The sequence below is a fragment of the Mustela nigripes genome, chromosome 9, assembly GCF_022355385.1.
Source record: "Mustela nigripes isolate SB6536 chromosome 9, MUSNIG.SB6536, whole genome shotgun sequence".
NCBI lineage: Eukaryota > Metazoa > Chordata > Mammalia > Carnivora > Mustelidae > Mustela > Mustela nigripes.
Genome location: NC_081565.1, coordinates 85716615 through 85741808, shown reverse-complemented (window position 1 = coordinate 85741808; position 25194 = coordinate 85716615). Strand labels below are relative to the sequence as shown.

The 25194-nt window shown below is 40.1% G+C and overlaps 1 long non-coding RNA gene across 3 annotated transcripts in view; it reads left to right on the top strand.

Moving 5' to 3' along the window:
* LOC132024857 (uncharacterized) overlaps positions 1–24169 on the top strand; it is a 39396-nt gene extending 15227 nt beyond the window's left edge. For all 3 annotated transcript variants that reach the window (XR_009406337.1, XR_009406338.1, XR_009406336.1), the window contains exons 3-4: positions 457–501; positions 23978–24169. This is a non-coding gene — a long non-coding RNA (uncharacterized LOC132024857). The remainder of the gene's footprint in view (positions 1–456; positions 502–23977) is intronic.
* The last annotated feature ends 1025 nt before the right edge of the window (positions 24170–25194 follow it).

Genomic DNA, 25194 nt, shown 5'->3' with positions numbered 1-25194 from the left:
GCTTTAGAATAGATGATTTCATGGTGTATTGAGACTTATGAAATATCCCTCTTAATCCTTAGTAGTGCTTACTACCTAAAAGTTATCTTCTTTTCTAATACTAGTTTAGTTATGCGACCTTTATTTTAATTAGTGTTTTCATGATATGTAATTTTCTATACTTTTTTTTTTTTTTTTTGGAAGGAAGCATACTTTATGTACAGATCCTTTCCACCATAACTGATGTCACAGGCCAATGCAGACTGTCCAGGGATGGTTGGGGTCCATGTGGAATGTTGAGGTATTCACCAGGGCTTGTGAGAGCTGATAGATCTGTGGTCGCTGGGCAGATCAGTACTGTGGAGGGGCTGCTGTGATCCTTTGTAGAGCTTGGCTTTGGGCTGATCTCCGGGAAGCTGATGAGGGGGTGGTGGAGTTGCTGCTCAGTGACCTGAGTCTACAACTTACTTTCCACAGCCTCCGGCGAGAGACCGTGCTGTGTCCACCTGTCATCTGAGACTGGTGAGTTTCTTATTTAGATTCAGACTTGTTCAATCTGTTAGAAGTCAACTTTATGTAAGGCATGATTTTAAAGAAGCTCACAGAAAAACTGGCTGCACAGATTTAGGAATAATTCTGGATAGTTGACAAGTTTAGCATTGTTAAAAGGAGTATGCAAGGATTGAGAAATTTTTAGATGCCAGGCTAGAACGTCCTTAAATATGCTCAGCCTTACAGACTCTTACAGAAAGGTGAAGAGAACATTTTTCTTTTATAAAATATTGCTCTTAATCTTTAGTAATGGCTTATATTTAAAAGTCTTGCAATACTGGTCTCCTTTTTAATAGCTTTATTTTAATAAGTGTCTTCATGATATATAATTTTCCTAATTTTTAAAACTTCTATGTCCTTATTATTTAAGGTGTGTGTTTTAAAAGTAGGAAACAGTTGGCTTTGATTTTATTTCCAGTCTGAAAATCTTAGCTCTTACATTGAGTATTTATTTGTGCTTAATTCAGTTACTAATATATTTTGAATTCTACCAACTTAATATTTGTATCACCTGTTTTATGCTCCTTTTTTCCTTTCCTTACTTGCTTCTTTTTGGCTTAAATGTTTTTTTTTATCATTCTAATCAACTTGTTGGTTGTACATTCTTTATTTCTGGAGATTATTACTATATTCATTCTCAAATTATTAGTGTCTAATACAAATTGGTACTTCTACATAGTGACAGGGCCTTGGAACGTATGAGCTCTACCTTTGATGTTTATGTTGTCGTGCATTTTAATTTTACACAAATATAAAATTCCACAAGACAGAATTAGTAGTAATATTGGTGTTTTCTTCATGTAGTCCACATTCATTTAGGTTTACTTATATATTTACCTTCTCTGGTGCTCCTAATTCCTTCCTAAATTCTGTGTTTCAGTTTGGGATCATTTTTCTTTCTTTTCTTTTTCTTGAAGATTATTTATTTATTTATTTGACAGACAGAGATCACAAGTAGGAAGAGAGAGAGGGCGAAGCAGGCTCCCTGCTGAGCAGAAGCCTGATACGGGGCTCAATCCCAGGACTCTGGGATCATGACCTGAGCTTAAGGCAGAGGCTTAACCCACTGAACCACCCAGGTGCCCCTCATTTTTCTTTTTCTTGGAGAATTCCCTTTAGTAGTTCTTGTAATGTTGGTTTTATGACAATCAGTTCTCTTTTTCTTTATCTGGAGATATCTTAATCTCACTCACAGTTCTGAAGAATGCATTTGTACTTATCTCATTCCCTCCTCTGGCCCAGTGTGAACACTTCATGCCCCAGACCTTGTGCTACTCTTCTGACTGGGCTCCTGGTGCCTGACTTTTTCTTCATGCCCACACACCAGCTTTAATCCACCGAAACCTGGGAAGGGCATTTCTTTCTTATCTAGTAACTATGGACAAGTGAGTCCTTGGGCAAGCCAGGGAACTTGTTCACCATCCAGTGGACTATAACCACATCTTTTCCAATGAGGTGTGCATCCCAGCTTTGAGATGAGGGCTCTCTTCTACGTTTGTCAATCCTTGGGTACTTTCCTCAGGGCTAGTATATTTATAGTTACTCCTCTGTTAGAGTCAGTAGTTTTTGTTGTTGTTGTTTTGTTTTTAGGTTTTATTTATTTATTTGAGAGAAAGAGAGAATGCATGAGCAGGGTGGGGGTGCAGAGGGAGGGGGGGAGTCAGAAAATCTCGAGCAGACTCCATGCTAAGTGTGATGCAGGGCTCGTTCTCACAACCCTGAGATCCTGACCTGAGTCATAACCAAGAGTTGGTTACTTAACTGACTGAGTCACCCAGGTGCCCCTGGAATCAGTAGTTCTTCATATCGAACTTTCTGTTTTAGTTACAGTATGATTTCTTTCTACTGACTGAGACCTGAATGATATACCAATCTGCATCTCCAGGATAAATCCCATGATCATGATGCATTATGTTTATTGGATATATATTATATATCCTATATATATATATATCCCAATATGCTAGATATATATTATTTGATTAAACTTGCTAATATTTTGTTGTTTTACGTCTATGTTATAAGAGATAATGTTCTGTAATTCTGTTTTTTTTTTTAAGATTTTATTTATTTATTTTACAGAGAGAGACATAGCAAGAGAGGGAACACAAGCAGAGGGAGTGGGAGAGGGAGAGGCAGACCCCACACTGAGCAGAGAACCTGATATAGGGCTGGATCCCAGGACCCTGGGATCATGGCCTGAGCTAAAGGCAGATGCTCAATGACTGAGTCAACCATGCAACTAGTTCTGTTTAGTTTTAATGTCTTTATCTGGTTTTGGAATCAGAATAATACTGACTTTATAAAATGATTTAGTGTTTCTCCCTTGACTATTTTCTGGAAAATTGTGTGTAGGTTTAGGTTTGGTACTATTTCTTCCATATATGTCAGATGGAATTCACAAATGAAGTATTCTGGGCCTGGAGTTTCTTTTTGGAAGTAGTTAACTATGAATTAAGTTTCTTTGATTGGTAGTGGGTTGTTCAAGTTTTCTATTTCTTCTTGTGTCAATTTTATAATTTGTGTTTTTCAATGAATGTGCCCATCTCATCTCAGTTGTCAAATTAATTGGTGTAAAGTTGTTCATAATATACCTTTATATCCTTAAAATCTTTGGGGCCTGTGGTGATATCCTCTTTTTCATTCCTGATACTGGTCATTTGTCTTCTCTTCATATTTTTCTGGATCAGTCTGGGTTGGAGCTTGTGAATTTTAACATCTCCCCCCACCTCCCGTCAATCCAACTTTTGGGTTCATTTATTTTCCACATTGTTTTCCTATTGGGTAGGTCTCATTTTTGAGGTTCCCTCACCTCTGTCATCTCGTACTCTTAAAATTGTGCCTGCTAAGGCAATTTTCTAATGATGTCAAATAGACTGAATGCCTTCAAATAGATTTCATTTTTGTATTTTTTCTGGCTTTTTAAGTAGTTCTCTGCAAGAGCACATGTTACTTCATTACAGCCAGAAGCAGAAATCTGAGAGGAATAATTCTGGGTGGCTGGTATTGCAGGAAAAGCACTAATTTGGAGGCAGATTCCTAGGTTGAAGACTTTTCTCTGTTACTAATATTGCTAATAATGACCTTGGGCAAGTTAACTTGAGTAAGTGTAAGTTTTCTTGACTATAAAATGGAGATAGCAATAATATATTACATCAAAATATTTCTGTAAGCATTAAGTAATTCCAAGTAAAGCTGTTTAAATGAACTGTGACTAATGAACTGAGCCCAAATATAGTAGGGCTCATATTTAATTTGTATAATTGTGGATGCCTTGAAGGCGGAGACTGAATCTCTTTTTGATCATGATTCCTCAACACATAGCACAGTTCCTGGAATATATTTTGATGTTCAATAAACATTTGTTGAGCTCAGCCAAAGCTATTTCACATTAATGGTTAAAATTTCACTTACTAACCCAGAGGAAATGCTGAACTGTATACCCATAGTTACTGATGACATCTGAATTAATACAGATCATGCTGAATTATCGTTCATTATCATTATTTAGACTAAAAATGTATACAGTGCTATATGTAAATTTCGTGTGTAATTTTTATAGGATTACCCTCTTTCTGGTCACAAATGAGAATATGTACTGAGAGATCTATAAATGGTGGGAAATTCCCAAGGATTGTCTCATAGGAGGAAGGAGTGGAAAAATGCCCTGATTTTGGTAATGTTGTAGATTGAGTGTACAGATATAAATAGAGATTCCTAAGACATGTGTTACTGAAGCTTGTAAACTCTAACCTTGTTATAAAGGCCACGTTCCTTTATAATTTGTGCAAATTGGTCTGTTCAGAGAATTACCTACCTACACTACCTTCAAGCCTCAGGTTTGTGTGTTATCTTGAAACCATTTCTGGTGGAGTTTTCTCCCCCCACCTGTATGCATATCTCTCTCATCAGTCTTAAATTTAAGTATGAAGTTCATTAGTATGAAGTTTTCCCAGCTTCAGTCTTCTACATACTGCCTTCATAATTCATCTCCACATGTATGTACCACTTAAACTATTTACCTAAGATTTTCTTTGAACTCATTTTCTTTTTCCTAAATGAATGCGTTTTAAAAGAAACTTAATAACATTATTACAAATTGAAAATCAACACTTTGGGCGCCTGGGTGGCTCAGTGGGTTAAGCCGCTGCCTTCGGCTCAGGTCATGATCTCAGGGTCCTGGGATCAAGTCCCGCATCGGGCTCTCTGCTCAGCGGAGAGCCTGCTTCCTCCTCTCTCTCTCTCTCTGCCTGCCTCTCTGCCTACTTGTGATCTCTCTCTGTCAAATAAATAAATAAAATCTTTTAAAAAAAAAAAAAAGAAAAAAAAAAGAAAATCAACACTTTTCCAAGATCTTGATAAAAATAAAAAATAATGAAAACAAAACAATTTTAGTGAATGCTACAAAGAGACCATTGTCTATTAAAGACTCTGAGCCCTAGGCCTCCTCTTCTTATTAAAATAAGCAATAGTGAGAGGGCTGTTAAAGCCTATCTCAACTGAGTTGTTATCCTTATAATAATAAAAAACGTGAAAAATAGTTGAAAAATTAGTGATTTATTTACTATGTGATTCCATTTCATTTTAATGATTTGCAAGCCTACCACCTACAGGCATTTCATGTCCCACACCTAGGAATACACTAGGTTAGATCATTGGTAAGGTATCTTTCCACTTTCAATATCTATGGTGTTTCAAATATTTTCTCTTCCAATTATTTGTATATTTCCTCCCTCAGATCTCATTCATGCAAACTGTCCCTGACTTATACCTCATGTACAAATGATTCCATTCTACCAATGACTACCTCTGTTCTTAGTGTTGAGGGTCACTATGAAAAAAAAAAAAACTTGAAAATTTTTATGTAAAATAAGTCGAAAAAGGGGTGAAAATCAGGAAGTTTTTGGGAGGAAGTGACTCAGACAGAAGTCTCTTGCTTCTTGACCAAGTATAATTTTACTTATTTTTCCAAGCATTTCTTTTTCATTTTCTTGTACTTTCCCTCTAAAGTTTGAATTAAAAATAAGGAAAATAAGTATATTTATCTGAGTTAAGATAAGTTAAAAAGACAGATGCCTCCAGAAGGATTAAGAGGTCATTAGTCATCCACACTTGAGTATAAATTAATCCAATCAGTTTATTTCCTAAATACCTGAGGTTACCTATAATGAAGGGGAGGGAATGAAATAGTTTTGATGAGTGGTTTATTTTGGGGGACTGGGGGAGCATAAAAGGAAATAGGGTTGGCTGGGAAGGTGTGCAGAGGGGGAGGGAGGGAAAGGAAGACCAGAGCATCTCAAAGAAAAGTTCAGCATAGTTTAACATTTTTCTCTCATTCTTCTCCTTATTCTGTCACTTTAGTTCTGTTTTAGAAACCGGGTGGTAGGTATTAGAGAGGGCACGGATTGCATGGAGCACTGGGTGTGGTGCAAAAACAATGAATACTGTTATGCTGAAAAAAAAATTAATTAATTAAAAGAAAAAAAAGAAACCCAGAAGTCAGATTAGTTAGATATTGTATGGTTCAGATACTTCTTAGATTAAGTCAACCTTTAAAGGCTAAGTATGATTTCCCCCACCATGAGTAAAATTGCTCTTAAGGGAGGATGTCTTCTGTGTTTGGTGACACATATTTGGTAACCTGAGAACTGTACGTATAGTGCTCCACATGCAATGGGTAATTAAGAAAAGTTATTACTTCCATCTGCCTTTGTAAATCTCCAGTGGGACAGAAAATGTTAGGAAGACTGTTAGTGTGGATGTGGATTTCCCCAAGAGAACAGTTCAATTTTATATATAACATTCCTGTGTTTTTCAGGTCCTTTATTAAGTGTCCTATCACTTGATGTGATGATTTTCAAGTACGTTCTAGGTCAGTGATTTTCAAACAATCTGTGGTGAAAGACCAGGATATAATCAATTACCTATCTATCTATTTATCTCTGATCTCTGGCAGACCAATCCTAGTGTGCAGCTCATGCCACATGTGACTCACCACACTAGTCTGACAACACACACACTGGCCTGTTACCTCGCTCAAAAAGGCAATTTGACCAGCCTTGAGCTTGGATGTTCCGGCAATGTCATGTTCCTCTAAGAACTTCTCAATACTTATTCCTAATACCGGCTTATCACATTGAAGAGTAGTGAGAAGAAGTTCAGAGACTCTGTTTGGGTAGACTGGTCCAATAGGTATTCTCTGAGAGTTCCTTTTGTAAAATGACAAGACCCCTCTAGTCCTGGGAAGTCCTTTTATTGATCTAAAATAAATGATATCTGTTAGTGTGGTTCATAGACAAAAATAATCTGAGAATTATTGGTTTGTAACATGAATTTTCCAACGCTCTTGGAATTGCCTTGTTGCTATTTTCTTTTGAACTCAACCAGAAAATTAGGAGCCCAGAAAATTTTGTGGTCTTCTTATATAATTCTTAAACAATTATTCTATTTATATTATATAAACATAATATATAAAATAGTGTTTAAAGTACTTTCTGTCAGTTTCAGTTATGCTGCAGTAACAAACAATCTCTGGAATCTCAGAACTTTATACCGGTGGACATTTATTTCTTGTTCATGTTGTTTGTCTGTCATGAGTGGGGTCAGCTTGGCTCTAGTTTATTAATTTTAGAACCCATGCTGAGAGAGTAGCCCTAACTGTGACACTGATGGTCTTGACAGGAAAAGAGAAAATGGAGGCCATATGGTGGTTCCGCTGTGCTCAAAGATGGACACATTACTCTCCCTGATATTTCAATGGCTTAATTAAGTTACGTGACCAAACCTGACTTCAATGAGTCAGGGACAGTGAACCTTCCAGAGGGAGGGGACTGGAAGAAGGAGTAGCAGAGAATTCAAACACTAATAATTCCTACCACATTCACCGCTAAGATTTGAGCGAGAGGTGGGGAAAGAGTAGAGAGGTATTTCAAAGAGTAATCTATTCCATAAATCAAAAGGATAAAATTATCTGTACTAATTTCAATACCAATTTGAAATCATTTTACCCTTTTTCCCCCGGCCTTATTTGAGATGTGGTTGACATATCACATTGTTTAAGTTTAAGGTGTATAGCATAATGATTTGGTGTATGTACATATGCCAAATGATTACCATAATAAGAGTAGTTAACGTATCCATTATATTACAGGGTTTCAATTTTTGTATCTGTGGTGAGACCTTTTAGGATCTACTTTCTGAGCAACTTTCAAATATACAGTATCCCATTGTTAACCCCCATCATCTTGCTGTATATTCCATCCCCAGAACTTGTTCACTTAAAACTGGAAGTCTATACCCTTTGGCCATCTTCCCCTACTTCCCTTACCCCGCCACTCCTGGCAACCACCTATCTGCTTCTGTTCTCTCTATTTTTTTCTATTTCTACTTCCTTCCCCAGATGCAGGAAGTTTTCAGCTATTATTTATTCAAATAAATTTTCTGTCCCCTTTCACTCTCTTCTCCTTCCAAGATCTTTATAATATAAATGTTATTATGCTTGATGGTGTCTCTGAGTTCCCTTAATGTCGTTTCCTTTTTTTATTACTCCTTTTCTCTCTCCTGTTCAGCTTGATTGGTTTCCATTCCTCTCTCCTCCATGTTGCTAATCCATTCTTCTGCCTCCTCTCGTCTCCTCTTTCTTTTCTCTGGTGTATTTTTAATTTCAGTTATTGATTTCTTCATCTCTAGTTCTGTTTTATGTTATCTGTCTCTTTGTTGAGGGTCTCACTGAGGTCCTCCACTCTTTTCTCGAGTTCAGTGAGTGTCTTTATGACTAGTTCTTTAAATTCTCTATCAGGCATATTACTTATCTCTGTGTTGTTTAGGTCTCTTGCTGTGATTTGTCCTGCTCTTTCTTTTGTGACGTAGTCCTCTGTCTCCTCATTTTTTGTAACTCTCTGTGTTTATTTCTATTTGTTAGGAAAGTTAGCTCTATCTTCTGCTGTCGGAAGTTGTGCTCACTGGGGAGTGTGGTGGAAAGACATTTTTTTTTTAATTAAAAAAAAAGAAAAGAAAGTTGTGTCCTTAGGCAGAAGAGGTCCTGAAGTGTCCTGCAGAACAGTGTCTCCTGCTCACCAGAACCTGGCCCTTCAGAAATGTTGTGTATGTGTGTTGTGTGTGCCGTACTGTTGTGACTGAGCTGCTTTTTCCTTCAGTCAAGTCATCTGCAATGCCTCTCTTGGCCTGTTGGGGGCAGGGTTTGGTCCCTGTGTCGTTAGTGGTCAAGAGGTAGAACTTGAGTCAGACCAGGTGTTTGCCAGAGCTCTGTAGCACCAAACTTCAGGGTGCTGTCCTCATTTGGTCTCCTAAGAAGCTTTCTTTAGTGGGTGGGACCTGCTGTCAGACCAGATATATGACCCCAGCTTGCTGGTGGAGACACAGTCAAAGTAGTGTATGTTGTTATCTTCCCCTCTCCCTCTGTCTGGAACCACGTCGGCAGGAATCACTGTTGGGGCTGGTTGCACACTGCAAGGCTCATGATACCACTTTGGATGGCCTCTGGCCAAGGGCTGGTTGAATGGTTGGGGTCCACAGGAGGACATGGGGTGGGGCACATAGTGCCCACAAGGTCTGCATAGTCAGTTGTAGGAGGGGACCTACAGCTTCAAGGAAAACTCCTGCCGAGACTGGTTGGGTTGGAGAAGGCCTACTTGTGTGAGTTTCTTACATGTTTTGTATGTTAATCTTATCACATACATGATTTTTATTATTTTCTCCCATTCTGTAGGTTGCTTTTTCATTTTGTTGGTTGTTTCTTTTGGTTTCTTGTGTCCCAATTGCTTATTTTATTTTATTTTTTTAAGATTTTATTTATTGTTTGACAGAGAGGGAACACAAGCAGGGGGAGTGGGAGAGGGAGAAGCAGGCTTCCCATGGAGCAGGGAGCCTGATGTGGGGCTTGAGCCCAGAACCCTGGGATCACGATCTGAGCTGAAGGCAGACGCTTACTGACGGAGTCACCCAGGCACCCCCCACTTGTTTAGTTCTGCTTTTGTAGTTGTGCTTGTCACATCCATAAAATCATTGCCAAGACCAATGTTGGAGTTTCCCCCTATGTTTAAAAATCTTATAGGAGTTCTACAGTTTCAGGTCTTACATTTAAGTCTTCAGTATATTTCAAGTTAATTTCTGTGAGTAGCATAATGTAGGCTCCACTTCCATTTTTTTTTGCATGTAAATATATAGTCTTCTCAACACCATTTATTGAAGAAACTGTCTTTTCTCTATTCAGTGTTCTTGGCTATTATGTCAAATATTGGATAGTTATATATATGTGGGCTTATTTTTGGGTTCACAGTTCTGCTTCACTGATCTGTGTGTGTGTTTTCTGCCAATGCCATACAGTTTTTATTACTATGGTTTTGTAACATAGTTTGATATCAGGAAGGGTGATACCTCCAGCTTGTTCTTCTCAAGATCATTTTCACTATTCAGAGTCTTGTGGTTTCACATCAACTTTAGGATTTGGGGGGGGGGTTGTTTGTTTGTTTTAGTTCTGTAAAAAATTTGCCACTGGAATCTGATAGGCATTGCACTGAATCTATAGGTGGCTTTGGGTAGAACAGACATTTTAACAATACTAATTCTTCATTCTCCTTTGTCTTAAAGGTTATGTAAGATTAGTTCTTTAACTGTTACAAGTGGAAAATGCATCCCCTATGTAAGAATTATAGATGTTTTATATTAAAAAGAGAAACATCCAGGGAATTTAATCATCCCTCTGAAGTATATATGGATGACATATATGTAAGCATGATTATAAAGTAAACACAAAAGAAGATGAAATGCAGTAGGAAACTCACTCAACTAATTTCTGAGGTTTCAGAACTTCACTGTCTTTTATCTTGATTTTTGTGGTTCATTTTAGAAGATGTGGATATCACAGAAAAAGAGTCACATATTCATGTACTGAGCCTTGTAAGAAAATTTCTGATTTGATAAAATAAGTTAGGACATCTACAACTCCCAGAGAAGGAGTCTGACAGGTCTTAGCACTTCTTAAAAATTCTTCATTCTCTGAGGATAGGAAAAACAGTCCTCACATCTTTCTTCGAATAGGGTTCATTTCATATCAAAGAATTAACAAGACTCCTTAAGCCCCAAACATACAGCCGTGGAGTAATTAGGCTCATTTGGGGTTAAGGCCTCTTCAAGATCTCTTTTATTTTTAAAACACTTCAGATTTGAAATGTCTTGTCAGAACTAGAAGAAAGAACAAGGATGAATCCGTGCTGTCTGCAGATTAGGAGAGAGAGGGAAGGAGGGGGAGAAAAGAAAATTTATTTGCCTCTTTCCTTCTTGCTAACTATTTTTTATTTTTAAAAGAAGATTTTATTTTATTTTTTTAATTTATTTAAGAGAAAGAGGGAGATTGAGAGCATGTGTGGGAGGAGGGGCAGGAGAAGCAGACTCCCTGCTCTCCTGGGAACATGACCTGTGCCAAACGCAGATGCCCAACAACTGAGCCACCCAGGTGCTCAATTTCTTACTTTTATTATGCTCCTCCTTTGAACTCCTCTTGGGATGGTTTTTTTTTTTTTCTTTCTGTTTTGTGAGATATTAAGAGTACATTTTCCTAAGAGCTCTCCGTGTTTAAACTTGGGAAAAAGAATTGTGTTTATAGCCAGCATATCGGCTTGTTTTAAATATACATGTGCTTGCAGCTTCTTCATGGGGCTGATGTGGCAAGGGAGTGTGGCCTGGAGAAATGCCATGTAGGTGTGTACTTCCACTTTGGCAAAATAATGGTCGCCCATCAAGTTTCCAGTACATGCAGAGTTCTCGGATTTGGTTTTAACACCAGTTCTGTGAAACTGGGACTTCCACTGCTCCTTTATAACTGGATTAAATGGCAGAGGATTCAGTGGCAGACCCTGTGTTTGGGAGATCCGTGGTGATACCCGTGGTGATAGCCGTGGTGATCTTGTCTCCTCCTGCTCCTTCCTGCCCCTTTTCTCCGTGCACCCACACATCTCAGAGCGCCCATGTTCTTACGTAACAGCCTGAGATCCGCCTCTGTTGACTGACCCTCCACTGATCCGTGAAATTCCCTTTTCCCATGGTTGGAGTTTATTTGTCCAAAAACGTGTACTTTACCTGAACACGTTAATCATGGAGTATCTCTAGGACTTCACACACTGGAACTGAGGCTTTAGCACCTTTTCAAGGACACAAGGTTTTAGAACATGTCTCTCTACCATTCCACTAAAAATAGGCCTTGTCAAGGTCACTTGTGGACTTTCTAAGGTCAGATGTCTTTTATTCTCCACTTTGAGCTATCTTGGTTTCTCTCCTTTTTTTTTTTTTTAACCTCCAAATCCAATATCTCAGCATATCATGCTGACTGCCTTCAAAATATATTCGGTATATGACTACTTCTCAACAACTCTACCATATAACTTTTTACCTAACCACTTATTCTCTGACCTAGTTTATTGAAATGTCTCCCCTCCTCTACTTTGCTGTCCTACCCTTTAATCTGCACACAGTACCCAGAGTGCTTCTACGAAAACATGCATCAAATCCTGTCACTTCTCAGCTCAGTATTTTCCAGTGACTTTCCTTCCCAGAGTAAAAGCCCAAATCCTTACAGTAATCTTGGATCCATGTGGTCTGGCCATTGCTACCTTCCTGATCTTTCATTTCAGTGCTGTTCCTTTCCCCGCATCTGCTCTAGCACACTGGTCCTCTTGTTTATTTTTGAGCATGTCAAGAGCACGTTCTCAGTTCTGAGTCTTTGTGTTTTCTGTTCCACCGAATAGTCTTATTACTTTCTCCCTGACTCCTTTGTTCAAATAATACCAAACATTAGGAGACTTTCCCTGGCCACATTTACAATATAACAGAGCTGCACCACCGTCACCACCCCTTGACACTCTCTAAGCCCTTGTGCTGGTTATTTTTCTCCACAGCAGTTATGACTACTGGTATATCATTTGTACATTTGTTTAGTGGGCAACTTTTCCCATTCTACTAGAATATAAGATTCCTGAGGGCAGATACTTTCCTTGCTATTACCATGCCCCTAGTGCCAAAATAGGGCCTGTCATGCAATGCAGTCAGACTCTAAAGCAATAGCTGATTGAGTGAATAAATAAGCATACGTCTAGAGCTGTGGGAGACTGTGTTTCCCAGCAAGGAGAGAAAGCGAGCATAAAATAGAGGAGAACAAAGCCAGCATGCTGGGGCAGTGGGCGGCGGGGCGGAGCAGAGACCAGGTGAAGGGTGAGTCCTGGTTGAACTTGATTTCCTGATTGGTCCAAATGCTGAAGTGCATTTCTGATCCCCTGCCGCTTGGTAGTTCAATCTTTCCATGGAGTCCATGGACCTTTGCGTGTAAGTGGCCTTGAGTTGGGTTTCTGCATCTACCAGGGTCCTAATGAATGCACTGAAGTCATATATACAGAAGGAATGATAAGCAGGGCTGGAAATCAGGTCTTGGATTTTCAATATAGCGTCATACCAGGTGTTTCTGCAGTTTAAAGCCCTTATGTAATTACAGGACCCAAAGGTATATATGCCCAAATCCGTTTGAAACAAGGCCCCAGAAGGTGTCAGAGATGATGAGATCCTGCTAAACTTGCTACATACCCGTTTTCCTCCTTCCAGAGGGTGCCATCAATTTATTATATGAACATTTATTTTCAGGATCTGGAAAGAAACAACCCATCATCATTGAATGTCCCATTATTGATCAATTCATGGCGAAATTAAGAACAGAATTATGAACTGCATTAATGACTGGAGAAGTCCTGTGTTGTTACATTGGAGGAATGTTAGAGGTGACTTCATCCATCTAGAGAAATGATATGATTGACTCAAGATAACTTGGTTAGTGACAAAGCTAGATCTAGAACCTCAAAATTACAAAGCTGTTTCACTTTCAACTCAGGCTCTTTTTACTACACAAGATGCATAGCTTTTCCTTTTCCCCTGGTCCTTTCATTCTCACCCTGTTCTCTGAGGTTATATACAGCTGTGTAAACTCTATTAGCAATCTTTCCATCAATAAATTGTGGACCTTGCTATCTAGGTGTCTCCGGAGAGTGTGGTGACACATTTTAAATGAACTCAGGGTCACCGAGGACTATAAGATGGAAGGCAATCTCACGCAAGCTACGAATGAAATATGAATCAATCCAAACTCAGCAATTTATAGACTCATCCATGTGAAAGAATAATAACTTTAGAATATGTCCCAAAAGCAGGTTTAAAGGTCATCATGCATAGACTTTTTTATATTTCTATTTTAGAATGAGAAATTGATTATTATCTCAGAGCTAAATTCCACTTTGTACTGTCTGTCCAGCAGGCTGGAAAAGGTATGAATCACCTGATAAAATGGAAAAATACTACATGCTCCTTAATTCCTGATAGTTTTAGAGAGGTGAATGCTATAAGAATAAGGAAGAGGTAGAACAAATATTTGGGAGAATTAAAAAAAATACATATATATATTTATACATTCATGGTTCTAGGTTATATGAAATCAAGTTTCTTCAAATTTGAAAGATTCACATCAGGATGCCATCAAGGAAGTGCATCACCAACTATATGTCCTTTTTGAAAATAACCCTACTCATATTGAAATCGTGGGAGAGAGACCCTAGATTGGCCCAGTCTGGATCACATCAACCCCACTTACCAGAGGAGAGCGGGATATATTCCCTACAATAGCAGAGTTGTAGTTCCCCCAAACAGAAGCAAGAAGAGATTTATGCTGAAAAATGAGAAATAAGAGGTCTCCCCCCCCCCCAATAGTTCCCTGGATCTGTCCCTTTGCCATTTCCCACATATTGTCCTAATGTTTTGGGAAACAACAGGGTGTAAGGCAAAGGGACCTGAACTCGGATTCTAAATCTTGACTTTGACCTTCATCTCTGTATAATATTAGACAAGTCATTATATAACCTTTCAGGGCCTTGGTTTTCTCATCTGTAGAATTAAAGAACTTTAATGTGTTGTTGCGAAGATTTCTTCCTGCTTCCTAGGGTAAGAATTTATGGCCTAAACTTGGGCGCTGTCCACGGTTCTGCCAAGTTAAAGTGAAATCTTTATAACTGTATTTCAAGGTTTTATTACAATAGATAACCCCAATTAGAATTTATTCTGGTTAAACATAAAGATTCCAATGGCATGAGCTCTAGTAGCCACCCAGACTGGAGTGGAAGGAAGCTGTGGAAGAAGTCTTGGACTGGCACGTAGAGATGTAGTACAATGCTCATCTGTGCTTTTGTCTCTCGGGCATTCATTTACTCTTCTTCAATTAACAGCACCATGATACTCCGTCGGTCAGTCAGTCTTCTGCCGTCTGTACATACAGTTCAGGTAGAGCCAACTTCACCCTTCACGTCTCCTCTCCATTTAGCCCACAGTGAAGGATTGTTGTTCTGTACAAGATCCCAAGTGGGCTGAATCGGGTAGGAGCTCTAAGGAGATTTAGTAGCTTATTGGCCAGTACCAGTCAGGGAAAGTTTAGCTCCTTTGGTGCACAAATAGGACAGAAACAAACAGTACAAAATAACACAAGAGAGAGACAAATAAAGAAGGACCAAGACATGGGATAGTCTTGTCTCAGGTGCTGAACAGAGGGCTGTGTTCAGGAGGTTGACTGCTTCCCATAACGTCCCATCCAAGGGAGAGGTAGAGTCACTTCAGTTCCTAAGGAGAGTGTCCTCCATGAGGTCACCCATTGTTGAGAAGATTTCCACATCTCTTCCAGTAGATCAGTAGTACTTGGAATCAAAGACCAGGATAGAAGCAGAGTAAGGTTCAGGAAGGCAGATGGATGGTCACATTTGAGTAAGAATGAAGAGTCTAGTTTCAGTTCAACATTTGTTGAGATTCTGGTTGGAATGACAGACTTGAAACAAGTACTGACAGTACTCTGAGGTAAATGCAATCAGATAGTCCCCAATCAGATGTGCAAGATACTGTGAGAGCATAATGGAGGAACATGTTGAGTGGTGGTGGCATTGGGGGGAGACAGCCCAGGGATAATTTTCTGGGGGAAATAAAAGCTGAGCCATCATAAAAGAAATATAGAGTTAGGGGATGGAGGTGCATTACACGCATAAGGCACAAGGGGCAAGGGGCAGGGGAGTTACAGTGACAATCAGTGGGCATGTTTGCAAGAGTCAGGAGGCGTGTTTGTTGCAGTAAATAAGCTGTTTACTGGAGTGGAACCTAAGTGCAAGGCAAGGACATGTAGGAGAGTGATCTGAAGAGGGAAGCAGGGGACAGATCATGCAGGGCCCTTGCTACCATGAGAAAGAACCTGGACATTCCCCTGTAGACCAGAGGTCACACGTAGGTAAACCATAGGCCAATTTTTACCCTCAGATGTGTTGTTTGTCCTGTACAACATCATTTTTATTACTATAAAAAACTTAAAACTTTTAAGATTTTCATGTTGTTGATGGTTTCCTTTGCTGTGCAGAAGCATTTGAGTTTGATGTAGTTCCACTTGTTTATTTTTTATTTTGCTTCTTGTAGATTTAAAAATTGGGAGTCTTTACATCTAAAAAAATCTAGATTTCTGGTCTGTCTAGAAAAAAATGAGATCTGGCAATCCCCGTCTGTCCTCTGATATGGTAAAAATTGCCTGGAAAGAAAGAATAGCTGTCATCCTGGGATGGTCCTGTGCATTTCCTCAGTGCTTTCCACTGATTCCTCACTGGCACCTGGCTCCCCTCTCTCTATTTTTATCTGTGTGGCCCTTGTATTGAAGAGAATATCTGCAAAAGGATTCAGGTACCTGCATCCAGAGTTTAAGTTGCCCCTGGCACGATGTGCACCTATCTGGAAGTTATTTGGTCTTTTTGGTGCTCAGTTTCTTCATTTCTAAAGTCGAGACTAGTTAATTTGCAAGGTCCCTTCTTGATCCATCATGCTATGTTTCTTTTATCATTAACATAATGATAAAAATGCTCTAGTACTGTACAGTTTTCAAGGATTTCGTTTTTAAAATGATCCCTATGAGCTAAGTACTGTGTTCTTAAAAAGATGAGTAAACTGAGATCCAGAGAGACCAAGAAACAAATTCTCTTCCCCTTCTCCTTTTTCTATACAGCAGTGCTATGCCTGGATTTCTCTTTTCTGATAGTCCCCAAAGTTGGTGCATCATGAATGGAATAATGAAATGTGACCAACTAGCATGTATGACATAAAATATTTGGGGTGTAATTCCAAGGCAACGGGATGGTTTTCATATGATTAAAAATATACAGTAGCCTTACCTATTTTTTTTTTTAACTTCATGTTTCTTATAAGATGTTTTGGCATCCTAAGGAAGAAGGAGCTAAAACTGAGCTCATGAGAAGATTTTTTTACTCACTTCTCTTCAGACAATTTATTCAAGCATAAAATCTTTGAAGCAATTGTGTAATCAAGTCTAAGAACAGTTTACAATCCGCAGAGGCAGTGAAGCAGGGACTAGTTAGAGTGAAAGGGTATATCTGAAGGGAAAGCAGATGTCACTGGTTCCATATACACCAGGGGTTTTGGCTCTTCTAATGTGGTCCTCTGAAGGGAGAGGAAGCCGGACTGCTAGTGATGCAGTGACTTACTGTCTTCACGATAACCCGCAAGGTAATGGGGATACCACACTTGCAGCAGCCAGATAGTTTGCTTCCTGCAGCTGAACGTGAAGTTGCTGGAAATGAGACCACCAAACAGTGGAATTACTAGGAATCGGCTTAATGATTCACATGTGCCAGACCAGAGCCCAGAGCTCATCATTCCTATACATTTAAGAAAAGTGTGTGAACTGGAAGACAAATAAGATCATGATTCTTTTTAAAAAAATATTTCATTTATTTATTAGACACACAGAGAGAGATCACAAGTAGGCAGAGAGGCAGGCAGAGGTGGGGAGAAGTAGGCTCCCTGCTGAGCAGAGACCCCCCCCCCCCAAGGTGGGGCTCGATCCCAGGACCCTGAGATCATGACTTGCGCCGAAGGCAGGGGCTTAACCCACTGAACCATCCAGGCACCCCAAGATCACGATTCTAGCCGAAATGGAAAGGCTAGGGGAAAACTTAGCATATGATTCCCTATCGCTTCAGATGAAGGAACATTGCTTAGGTGTCTTTATTATTGTGTGTGTGAAGCATGGTAATTTTAATTCTCTTGTGAATTAAATGGTGTATATTCTTTTGCAGAAAAGCCTTTGTAGGCTTGAGATGCTCAAATGAAATAGCAGCCTGAGCTGAATGAAAAAAAAAAAAAAAACCTAGATTGCATCTCAAACAATCAGCTTCCATCACTTCTCGGGCTCATTGCTCTAGTGAACAACCACCAGATCAAAGATTTCTCTTCTTTTGGACATAGTCCTTTCCCTTAATCCTTCCCAGGAGTCCTCCTGTCTGGCGAAGCACTAGTGCCTCACTTGGCTGTGGGAAGTCAAGTCTCCTTGATTGTATTTTGGGGAAGCTTTGTACAGAACCACTTTGTAGCTAGACACTAGACAGCGGCAAACACAGTGGAATTGTAACATCTATCTCAAATGGGAGTAACATGATTTCGTCTTCTCTGAGTCTACCTCTTTGACCCCAGCCCCACTAAGCTAGTTCTCTTTCCTTGAGAAAAACAATGACCTTTCTGATGGAGTTCGCAGGACCATCCAGAGTTTAGGTCACATCTACTTTATTTGCAATCACTTGACATATAAGCATACTACTGCTTTTCCTGGACCTCACATTCACTTCCTGAATGGGCCTCCAGACATATGTTTCACAAGTGTTTTCTCTAAGAGTGTCCTCTTGATTCTTCTAATCCCATTTTATCCCCCTTTTCAACCCCAGTTATTTTCTTCTCCAACATTGACTCCCCCAATTTCAGTGTACTTACTGGATGGCACTTTTTTTTTTTTTTAACATATATATATAGTTTAAAGTAGGCTCCACGCCCAACTTAGGACTTGAACTCATGCCCCTGAGATTAAAAGTCACAGGCTTGGGGCACCAGAGTGGCTCAGTTGGTTAAGCGTCTGCCTTCAGCTCAGGTCATGATCCCAAGGTCCTTGGACTGAGCCCTGCAATGGGCTCCCTGGTTAGTGGAAAGTCTGCTTCTCCCTCTCCTGCATATACTCTTTTTCTCTCTCAAATAAATAAATAAAATCTTAAAAAAAAAAAAAAAGCCACGTGCTCTACTGACTGAACCAGCCAGGTGCCCAGACATTTCCTTTTTTTTTTTTTTTTTTTTTAATTCTTTGCTCTGACCTTGAGTCCTGCACCTTCATTGTTTCTTTTTCTGATAGTTGACTTCTAACTCATGAGTGGGAATTCTGTCTAATGCAGAGAAGAGAATTCTGGTCAAACTGGAGAAATAAATTCATATTTTGACATATCTTTTTTGCTCCAAAATGCTGACACATCAGATAAAACATAAAAAAACAAGAAGTAAAAATAATAAACCAGAACTTCTGTGATTACAGTTCTTATAGAGTAAAATCATCAAATTTTAGAAATTTTATATGGTTCGTCCTAAAATGTAAATGGGCTGAAAACACCAGAGAAATATCCCTGAGTATCAGAAATGGACAAACAAGGTAAGTGGTGAGTAGGACTGGAGTTACAGGTTTGCTGGATCTGGAAGTGGCAGTAGCTGTAGGAGCTTGGCTCTGTTGTGTAACAGGGACTTGAAAATATCTCATGAGAGTTGGAGGATTGGACACAATCCCTGTAACCTGAAGCCAGGTCTTGGAATGGGGCTTGATATCTCATAAAAGAAGGGTGGGGAAAAAACTGCTACTAAGAAATGCTTGGACCCCGTGCATCCTGGCACATGCATGATTTGGGAGGAAGAAGGACATGGGCTCCAAGGTTTGGCCAGCAACCAAACCCAACTTCCTGCTGACTCATTTTAATCGGCAACATCTCAGTTGTCATCCCCATTGCTTCTCGAACTTGTCCTTACGAGGCGGTGCTCTGGATTCAGACACTGGGTGGAGGCAGTTTCGAAACTCCTGGAATGAGGGACAGACAGCAAAGAGGGACAAAAGGAAAATGAAAACACAATCATGGGGTGCCTGGGTGGCTCAGTGGGTTAAGCCTCTGCCTTCAGCTCAGGTCATGATCTCAGGGTCCTGGGATTGAGCCCCGCATTGGGCTCTCTGCTCAGCTGGGAGCCTACTTCCTCCTCCTCCTCCTCCTCCTCCTCTCTCTCTCTCTCTCTCTTTGCCTGCCTCTCTGCCTACTTATGATCTCTGTCTAATAAATAAATAAAATCTTAAAAAAAAAAAACGACAATCTTTTCTGTTTAAAACAAACCATCAGGGGCACCTGGCTGGTTCAATTGGTTGAGCATGTGACTCTGGATCTCAGAGTTGTGGTTTCAAGTGCCATATTGGGTGTAGAGATTATTTAAAAATAAGGTCTTAAAACAAACCTGGAAATTAATGACTACTACAAACACATGAAGGAATCTAATAGTAAGAAAGACTTGAATTCATTAGGGATGAAACTGATTTATGAATTTATTTAATGTATTAATTTTCCTGACAGAGACTATGAACTATGCATGTTTAAGATATTTAAGGAGAAAGAGGAAGTAATAAAATTCACTGAAAAAATAAATTACAGAACAAAAGCAACAAAATCTGATATGAAAAAGGATGTGTTAGATAGAAATCCTGGAAAACAGAAACAATGAAAGTCCTTGCAATATAACATTTCATAGTTGTAGAGAGACTTAATGACTTGGAAGGCAGTACTGAATAACTTACTCGGAATGCAACACAGAGAGATGAAAGGACAAAAAAAATCAAAGTGTATGGAAGGGATGATAGATTGAACTTGAAAGGGACTGGCTTTGACCATTGTGTACATTTTGATGATGCATTATGACCCCATGTGTATAATTCTTAAAAGCAGGCCAGACAAGGCTACATATTTAATAAAAATCTATATATACAGTAAGATTACATAAAACTTGAAATGATAAATACCAAATTTCAGATAAGCCGTTGCTTCCGAAATAGGACCAGGGTCAGTGTCAAAAAGACTTTACATGGTCACCATCTCACTGTCTCTTTGGCTCCTTCTCACCCCACCCGCCCCCACCACCTCCTTAGGAAAATAAGCATCCGTCTTCATATTTTCAGAGCTTCCTCTTACTGATTATGGGGAAGGGGACTCTGGGTCATGGACAAATACAGTCTGTTATCCAGCCTTTTGTTGCTTTTAGTAATACAATCTTCATTATTAAGGAATCATTCGGTGTGTCTGACTCTTGGTTTTGGCTCAGGTCATGATCTCAGGGTGAGATCCAGCCTGGAGTGGGCTTTGTGCTCAGCAGGGAGTCTGCTTGAGATTCTCCCTCTTCCTCTGCCCCTCTCAGTCCCACCCGCCCTGCGCGTGTCCTCTCTCTCTCTCTCTCTCTCTCAAATAAAGAAATCCTTAAAATAAAAGAGACATACTTGTACCTATAATTCTTTTCTTTAAACATTATTTAAAGGAAAATATGGCAAAAAGTTAAGATTTATTAAGGTGATGTGCTAGGTCCCTGAGCATTTAGTATTTTAGTTTCATTGTTACAGTAAATTACAGAATGAAAATATTTCATTTGAGGGGCACCTGGGTGGCTCAGTCACCCAGGGTCTTGGGATCGAGCCCTGCATCGGACTCCCCGCTCGGCGGCGAGCCTCCTTCTCCCTCTCTCTGTGCCTGCCGCTCTGCCTGCTTGTACTCTCTATCTCTCTGTCAAATAAATGAAATCCTTAAAAAAAAAAAAAAAGAAAATATTTCATTTGAAACTAAATGTATAAAATAAACAAAAACAAGAAACCATGTAGTTAGTGTCAGTGCTTAGGGCACTGGTTCAGGGGTCAGATTCCTCACGCCTCAGATACTAGCAGCATGACTGTTCCTCTCGCTGTGCCCCAGATTCCTCATCTGTAAACCAGGTGTTGTCAGGGAACTGCTTCATGGAAGTACTTGAGGATTAAATGAAAAAGATGGCACACCCATGCACAGAGCTAGAAGACTCGGGAAATACACATATGTAGGAAGAATAAAACCACCTCATCCAAATCATAGTAATATCTCGGCAGGTATGCCTGCAGTCATTTCCCCTGTGGATGTGCGTATAAATATCATCCTCATAAATTCAAGTCCCCCATGCAGTTTTGGGTCTCTGGCAAGCAGAATCTGTATTCTCAAAACTCAAATTCTTTATTGCTGCTTCTGCAAAACCGTGAAGGGCTTGAAATACATTTCTGTAATAAGTTTTCACAGCTCCGTGTCTTCTGTCCCATTTCCTTAGACCCCACGCTGTCCCACACCCCCTGGAAAACCCTTCCTCTTCCCCAGGTCCAGGCACATTTTTCTGTTTATTGTGGTACATTATGATGTGGATTTGGTTGTCCTTTTAGATGGTCCCCCTTCTCCTTAGTTCATCTCTCTTCATTATTTTCGATTCTATATCACGAAAGTCAAAGAATCTATCTGAGAAAAACAGAACTCTTTGCTTAGGGTAAGATGTCGCTGATGGGGACCCTAAAGGTAGCTTGGGTATCGTGGCAGCAGCGGTGCTGGGAACCCGAGCAGCAAAGACTGAATTTGCCCTAGAGGTATAGGGAGGAAGAATGTGGATATTATGCTCGTACAATTTTAATCATATTTCCTAGTAACATGACATCATACTGCTTATATGAACTTGAAACCAACTTCTAAACTTAATATATTACAATTAATATTTTTCCATAACATTTTCCTTGCGTAGTTTCCCATAATATAGATTAAACTTTTCTCCATAGTTATTTCCATGCTTTTGTTACTATAAACAAAACTTTGATGAGCCTTCTTATAGCTGTATGTATGTTTATACCTTAATTCCTAGAAGGACCGTTGTTGAGTTCAAGAATATACCAGGAGAGGAGCACCTGGGTGGCTCAGTTGTTAAGCATCTGCCTTAGGCTCAGGTCATGATCCCAGGGTCCTGGGATCGAGCCCCGAATCCAGCCCAGCTGGCATCAGGCTTTCTGCTCAGCAGGAAGCCTGCTTCTGCCTCTACCACTCCCCCCTGCTTGTGTTCCCTCTCTTGCTGTCTCTCTCTGTTGGAAAAAAGAAAAGAAAAGAATATATCAGGATACCTAAGGCTTTTTCTGTAATAAAAACAAAATGAAACAAAATTCAGCATGAGTGTTTTGAGTCTCAAACGGGCTTTTTTTTTTTTTTTTTTTTTTTCTGAAGTATTCACATTTGCACTGAATATCCTTAAGAGAGTTAGTTACAAACCACAGAAAATCTTGAGGGAGATTTTCATTACAAACTATTGTGTCAGCCTTCTTTGTTGAGACTTAAAAACAAAAGAACCTTTTCAGTAGCATGGCAAATCTGTCTTTAAATTCTAGGTAGATGCAGGATCCTTTAAAACTAATATCAAAGGACTTTTTTAGGGGCGTCTGGGTGGCTCAGTCAGTTAAGCAAGTTGTCTGCCTTTGGCTCAGGTCATGATCCCAGGGTCCTGGGATCCACCCGCATCAGGCTCCCTGCTCAGTGGGGAGTCTGCTTCTCCCTCTCCCTCTGCCCATTCCAACCCCACTTGTGCACGCAATTTCTCTCTCTCAGATACAATCTTGGAAAAAACAAAAAAGGACTTTGAGGGGATGCTTTCTGAGGCTCTTGTGACAAGGGTCAGGAGATCCCGAGAAGGCAAAGGGACATTGCCTTTACTACGTTAGAAAACATAGTGTTTCAAATAACAAATTTACAGACAGAATTTTGGAACACAAGACTTATGTGTGTACTCCCCGACAACTTTCAGTGGTTCCCTATTGCCACGGAATGTTTGATCTTCAATCTGATATTCAAAGCCTACTTATCTCTCCAGACTTAGGTCTTACCATTCCTCCTCATGACCCTGCATTCCAGCTAACTGAGCTGTATGCACTTACGAACCCTCCATTGCTTTCCAACAGTTACACCTTTGCTCATGTTGCTTCCCCACTTCTGTTTGTTAAATTCCTATCCTACCTTTGAGAATCAACTGTAACCTTTCTTGTGTCCCCTCAATTAAATATGGCCACTTACTCCTGTAAATATCAAAGGTACTTTATTCCGGATTTTAAAAATGATGACATTTATCAAACAACTCCTAAATAGTGACCTTTATGCGAAGTATTTTGCAACCACTATGTAATGTAATCCTTATGACAGTTCTGTGGGGATAGACATTAATTTTATATGTGCCTCTTTCCTGGAGTTTTCTCTTTCCCTGTTCACTGTCTGAATGCAGAGTGAGACAGGGACAAAGTCCTAGAGTGACACCAGCAAACGACAACCCGTTGCCTGCTTTGTACATGGAGGTCTACAGCAACATGGCTCGGCCCATTCATTGACGTATTGCCCACCGAGGATCTGGGCTTTACCGTAGAGTTGAATAGTTGAGACAGAGGCCATATGGCCAACCAAGCCTAAAATATTTGCTCTCTGACCCTTTGCAGAAAAGCATTGCCATCCCGTGGGCTAAGAGGATGGTGGGACCACATCACGGAAGGACCTGAGACCCCGATTGACTACGTGGAGTGGAACTGTTCAGCCCTGCATCCCGCCAACCTGAACTGACCTGTCAAGGAAGTCAGAAACAAATTTTCATCCTGTTAATGCATTAAAACTTTGGGTTATTTGTCCCAGTAGTTGGCCTATCCTCATTACTGCAAGAGAGATGTAAACACGCGGACTATCCTGGGCAGCAATGAAGTGGCTCTTCTTGCCCTGACCCGGCAGTGTGGGAAGGTTGTTGCAGAGCTCTCTTACTGGCTTCCGATGCCTTTTAAAAATTACTGGTGAGTGTGAGAGACACTCTAGGATCTCAAGTCAGCAACATGCTCCAGAAAATAACGCTCGTGAAGGCGGCTGAGTTGCTAGTGATTTAACTGAGTAAATAAACAGCATAGGAAAAAAAGATCCCAGTGATTGCTGGGGTGTGTACTCAGTTAGGGGTCAGGTGTGGGAGGTCAAACTGGAGCAATCTGGAAAGCTTTTCTATGTGTCCTGCCCCTCCAAAGCTAGAAGAAAGGAAGCTAAAGCAGATACTGATTTGATGGCACCTTCTTTCTTCTAGCAGCAGTGTGTGATGTCCTTCTGTTTCTTCAGTGAAAAACTCTAGGGGAAAGGGAACTCAGAATGAGATCAAGATAAACTTTCCCAGGATGTCTGGGATGCTGAAAGTGACTGCGGTGTCTCCGTGGGAATCTGAATGAAACCGAGGGTCATCCACAGTGTATCTGTATCTTTGGACTGTATTTTGTTTAGACAGGGAACAATCTAGTCAGTGATCTATACATTCACCCCCAGTGGCCATTTGGGTTCCTTGCCCCGCTGCCTTCCTGGGGGAGAAGGAAGATATTTATTCTCCCACAGGGTTTGTTTCTTTGCTTTAATAGAACACACTGATCTCGAAACAATAAAGCCAGTTACAGATTAACTGATCCCTGCGTCTCAGTTTCATGGAACCATCAAAGTCCAAGTTGGATAGCTCTGGCTAAGATTATTTACGAGGTCCTACCCAAATGTATTCCGTGCAAGTTGCAAGCTAAGTCAGCTGACAACACTGCGTCTTTCTTCCTGCTCCCCCATCCAGCTAGACTGAGGACTGCAAACTGGCATCAGCAGCCCACGCTCCACCTACAGCCATGGTCTGTCTGAAAATCAGAGTGAT